This window comes from Nuphar pumila, chromosome 3 (assembly GCF_984573655.1).
Source record: "Nuphar pumila chromosome 3, dmNupPumi1.hap1.1, whole genome shotgun sequence".
NCBI lineage: Eukaryota > Viridiplantae > Streptophyta > Magnoliopsida > Nymphaeales > Nymphaeaceae > Nuphar > Nuphar pumila.
Window position 1 is genome coordinate 8,959,442 of NC_143251.1, and position 6,000 is coordinate 8,965,441.

Sequence of the window (6,000 nt, forward strand, 5' to 3'; positions counted from 1 at the left end):
TGACTATCGTTGGCTGAACTCAAGCTTCGTGTGGCCAAACCCGACCATGTGCAGCCCAAGGTCAGCTCCTACAAGTCATTGATGAGTCCCACATATTCCATGCAGCTACACAGCTTCAATGATGACTGGGTTCCCTGGGCCAAGGTCTACCATGTCCAAATTGCAGAAGGTGAAGCTAAGGATGATTCTTCGTCCAAGGGCCATAGAATCAGACACGGTCGTGTTCGAGACAAATGATGCAAACCTATGGAAGGAGCTTGACTACAAGAAGAAACAGTCAAAACACTTGTTAAACTTGTTACTTGATCTTAACGTGCACTCCTTCACTAAGATCAGTTTGACTGGATCGAGACTCAGTCTCTTTCGAATTAGTAAGACCAAGACCAAGTCTGACTAAGTCTCATTAACCAAATCAAAGTCCAGGAAATTGACTTTGGGACAAAGCTTATATTCTATAATGGAAGTCATTTTACAAACTCATCTTTATCACTTATGCCTTCTTAGAAAAGAGAACCGAACCAACGGGGGCTCCGCTTGTCGGGTAGGATCAGCTAGCTGTTGGGACGTTGCAAGTTCAGAACCCAATGGTATAGTTGTATAACTGGTAGGGTTCTGCCTAACCCCAGCTTGCCTTTCAAAAAAGAAAAGAAAAGAGAGCCGAAGTAATTGGGTAAAAGAAGAAAAAGAGAGGAAGATGGCTCATGGTTAAAGTATAATGACTTAAACCAAATGGATGGATGCAACTACAAGTCCCTCGTTGCTAGGGATGGCAGTGGGGCGGGGGACAAGGTCTCCACCCCCGCCCCGCCTCAAGATTTTATCCTCCACCCCCGCCTCCATCCCCGATGGGGATGGATTTTATCCTCCACCCCTGCCTTCATCCCTGTTTCATGTCCTCCATCCCCGGTTCAAATGGGGATGAGGCGGGGCGGGGTTGGGGCGGGGATGAGGCGGGGACGAGGCGGGGCGGGGAAAAGTGCATGTCCATCCCCGCCTCCATCCCCGGACGGGGATGGATTTTAACCTTCGTCCCCGCCTCCATCCCCGTTTCATACCCTTCATCCCCGGTCCAAACGGGGCGAGGCGGGGCGGGGCCCCGCTTTCCCCGGTCCACTGCCATTCCTACTCGTTGCCCATCCATAGGAAAAGCTGGGTACATTTTTAATTTTTTTCAGAACTTTAGGAGGGGTTTGTAATTTAACTGGTGTGTTTGGATAAATTCTTGAGACTTCTCATGGGATTGAAAATTCTTGATATAGAGAATTCTTAATAATGAGAATTTCTTTGTTTTTGTTTGGGTTCCCTTGGAAGTATATTGAGAATTCCCAACCTCTTGTTTGGATTAATTGAAAAATGCTATTGAGAATTTCCAGTCACTAATAGTAAAACAGGGCTCGAACTAGGGTTGCGGAGAGTAGAGGGATAGATAATCTCTGTCAGAGGAGGAGGAGAAAAAAAACTGAGATGAAGCAACTGGGAGCAGTTGAGCTCTTGGAGAGGAAGAAGAAGAAACAATTGGGAGAAGGTGAGACCTAATTTCTGTTGGAGAAGCAGCAGCAGAAAAAAACTCTGAAATGAAGCAATTGGGAGCAGGACCTAATGTCTGTTGAAGAACCCTAAGATAGGTGTTTGTGCGTGCAGACAGAGACACACACACAGAGAGAGAGAGAGAGCCTTTGGCTGGAGAATGTTGCCGGAAGTTCATCATCATCTGAGTTGTGGCAGATGTTGCCAGAAGTTCATCATCATCTGAGTTGTGGCGGTCTCCCACTGGCATCGCTGTGTGCTCGTTCGAGAAGATCGATGGAGGCGACATAGGGGAGGAATGGGAGCCCGATCAGAGAGGAAATGGAGAGCCGTCAGATTCTCAGAATTAAAAATACCACCTAGGGAGGTCGTAATATTCATAATTTGAGAATTTGATGATATTGACAATTCTCAATACACTCCTCACTTAACCCCAAACATGGGAAATTAATGTGGCAAGAACTAGGAATTCCCATTCCTGCACTTTCCACCCTATCCAAACGCACCCTTACAGGAAAAAGATGAACCACAATGAAACTTAGACATCTAATTTCCACTGTCAAAACTGTTTCCACCGATCGTGCTGGTCAGGACATCCATTATTGCACTTATTGCACCTGAATTTTCAAGTCAACTACATCTCAAGAGTAACTGAAGCTGGTTATACGTCTTATCGCATAGCTTTTTTTTTCACAAAATGACCACTTAAATCACTTTGATGGTGCAGCAAATACCAAGTACAATGATACATGAGTAACGGATATATCTTAAAGGTCACCACAAAACTCACGTTGGATCAGCTACAAAAAGAAGACAACCATTCTGGTCGCCACAATAAAATTTTATACAATGCTGAACGATTGCTCATCCTACTGCACATCCTGAATGCTGAACTCAATCGAATTCTAATAGTTCCAAAGGCTGAAGGAAACCCCTAGGCATACAGACTGGACCAAACCCTCAGTTCAACTAGACTCGCTTTATGTACAATACAGACTCAAATGATTGTTAGACATGAGTAAACCGCAGGAAGGAAAAAGGCTTAATACAACTTGGTAATCCAGAGATTTACAGGAAACGATACTCAGGCAGAGGGAAAAATGTTCCGCATTCTGGCGTTACCATTAGGCAAGGGCCGAAACAATGCAGTGTGACTTGGAGTTCCCGGAAGTGAAGCCTTCGATCCTCGCCATGGGCTCCCCTCCAAACAAGGCACTGCATGACGGGGAGTGACTCTCTTCCCTGGTTGAAGGCTTTCCTCTGAAAGGATTTCCACACAATGATGGGCATTCTGAGGTCTGGTTGAGAAATTGTACATCGTGAACCAACGGATTATTTGTTCTGGCAGGGGGTGAACCACAAAAATAGCTCGTCAAACTGCTTTCTTCATCATCATCTGGATCATTCTGAAAATGCAACACAAATATAATCGATGCTTAGATTTCACAAGACACGCACACACTCCACACAAACACACACACACAGCATACATGCACTCAGGCACAGGTACCTTAGTCAAGATCATATCAAGTAGCTCAAAACTCGCATCATCATTCTGCTTAGCCCAGTTTCTGCAATGGCAGGAAATCTGATTTTAGAAACGACGCATACCAAAAACAAGGAATTTCCACACAAACAGATTATGACAGATATCACAGGTCAACCAATGGAAACTAGTTGGCATGACGCCACTACTGGAATATGTTAAGAAAAAGTTGTCACGCAAACAAACTGGCAACTTAGGGATTTGTTCTATGTTAAAATCTCTTATATTGAAACACTGAGGGGGCGTTTGTTACACTCCCACTAAAGGTAATCCTCTTTCCTTTGAAAGGGCCACTTTGGAGGGAAAATGCTTTCCTATGGGAAAGGTATGAATCCTTTTTGACAGGAAAGCTAGTTTTTTGCAATTAGTATGTGGGTTCCACCATATATTTCCCACAGACATGTTTGTTTCACCCTTTGTAGGAAAGAGACCTTATTTCATAGAAAAGGGTCTGAAACAAATAGCCCCTAATGCCAATACACAGCGGAATATTTATAGATACCATAGCAATTAGCAGATATACATAAATAGCAACTGCATTTTTTATTCAAGACGGAAGCACAGCCAAGATAGCACATAGCGTTTACCAAAAAAATATCAATCTAATGCTCAAGTATCATAATGTGGAAAAAGGCAAACAATAAGCATATGTTGTAATTACTATACAGGAGATTTTTATTTTTATCTGTGTAAAACTGCCACTAGTGAGTTAAACTGCCGGAGGATCTTTTTTATGCTTTTTCCTTTTTCAATCGGACAGTCACAAAATTACGAAAATGACAGAAGCATCAAACTCTACATTGTGTTATTGAAACTAATGGTGGATGCCAAGCTGAACTGACACAGATCCTGTGGCATGGGGCCTTGGACAGGGTATTACTTAGGCCCGATCGATTCAGGCATGGAGCCAGTTTTCTCGGATGTGTTGCAGGGCCCAGAACAAGCAATGTCCGACTTGATTTACACAGTTAAAAGTCAAAAATAGATAAGAAAGGAATGTGTCGTTTAAGAAAGGTGAACTACAAGGATAGAGGAGAAAACAGAAATCAAATTTACTAATTCACCTAATCTAAAGTAAAGCTAACACATGCAAATGAAATGGCTCAGGTCTCACCTTTGCAGCTTGCTGTGAGGTCTGTCATAACAATTCAAAATGAAAAATGGAGCAGAAGCCCGGCGAGGTTCTGGGCAGATAATTTGCTCCTGACAAGGATCAATGTGAATTCTACTTTTCCTTCCTCTTGCGCCCATATCCGACATACATTCTAATGCATTTATTGTAGCAATCTGACGTAGGCCAACGTATTTCCCTGGGAAACATTCCATTTTAACCATTTCCTGCACAACGCATAATAAAAAGCATTAAGAACTTTTCCCCATGTAGGTTGGAACACTCGAACTACAAAAGGTTCCCCTGGGGACATGTATCTACCGACACACCTTGATGCATAACAGAAAGAAAGCAAAGGGATAGACAGTAGACAGATAATATGGCATAAAGAAACAGCCACTTGAAGAAAGTATTGATATCTAAAAAATACACAGAGAAGAAAGTAGTGATATCTAAAAAACACACAGAGAAGAAGCTTAGATGTCTACCAAATGAAGGAAATAAAACAGGCAACCATCTTATGAAGTGCATCCACATTCTGCACTGCATGCCTGTTCCTCAGAATCAAATCAGACCGGCAGACAACTAGATTATCATTTTTGCTTGCTTTGTTTATTTGTTTGTTTGTCCAGAATTAAAATTGGGAGACGAATACCATTATATCTAGTACTGAATCATTATTCACTCATTACCTAGTGAGGAAGGGAGTAGATGGGTAATGGAACGAGAATAGAAACTCTCGTGTTCAAACAAGACACACAGACAGCTTAAAACTGAAACAAAAAAAACATCAAGGACCAACATGACCATAACATTAATTTTACTTTTTGTATTTTGCCTAAAGTGGCAAATCCCCACAAGAAAAATGCACTGCACATGCTTCAACTTCAAACTCTGAAATAAGTTGCAGATCTCGAGTCAGTCTTCCCTTTCTGCTATGACATTTAATTTCCTCCTCTTTGTCTGAATGGACACACAACAAGGAGAAACTTTATCTGTCTATTTAGTGCCACAGCAAGGGAAACCCTTTTATGCGAAATTTAAGTTGTGAATTACCCCTCTTACATGTACCTCTTATATAGTTCTATGCACAATCCTACAACGCTGATCAGAACATTCATCAAAACTAAGGGTACAGAACTTACAAGTCCCAGATTGATGTTTGCACTACCATTAAGAATCCCTGAACTTCTTTATAAAGCAAACAAGAGCCAGTGATGACTTCTTTACGAAGTCGAACACGTAGTATATCCAACCAAGCTATCCATACGTTCACAAGGTTTTCAAAGCCACCATAAAGCAAATCACAAATATGACTATAACGGTATAACCACGTTTACTTCACAAAAACGACACGACAACGAAACGCAAAAACTACTTGATTTGCTCATCCAGACCAAATCCAAAAACAAAAGAAGACGGTAAAAAAATAAATAAACTAACGTCGAGCAATCACTTTCAGACAACGTATTTACATCCAAATCTCTAGATCTCAGCAATCAAGCACAACACACAGCAAAAAAAAAAAAAGGTCAAACACCGATTTGGCACCTGAATACAAAAATCGTAGGGAAATTTTGTTGAAACAAGATATATCCACCTCCAACAACACGAGAGAGAGAGAGAGAGAAGATAATCGCAAAAAAATCAACACATATAAGGGAAGACGACAACAATTTGGAACCAAAACACAGAAATCATCAAAACAAAAAAGAAGGCGCATAAGATTCTAACAGAGGGAGCGAATAAAGAAGAAATTAATCCCAAATATCAACATAAAAACGACGATTTCGTACCTAAAAACAGAAATCATTCA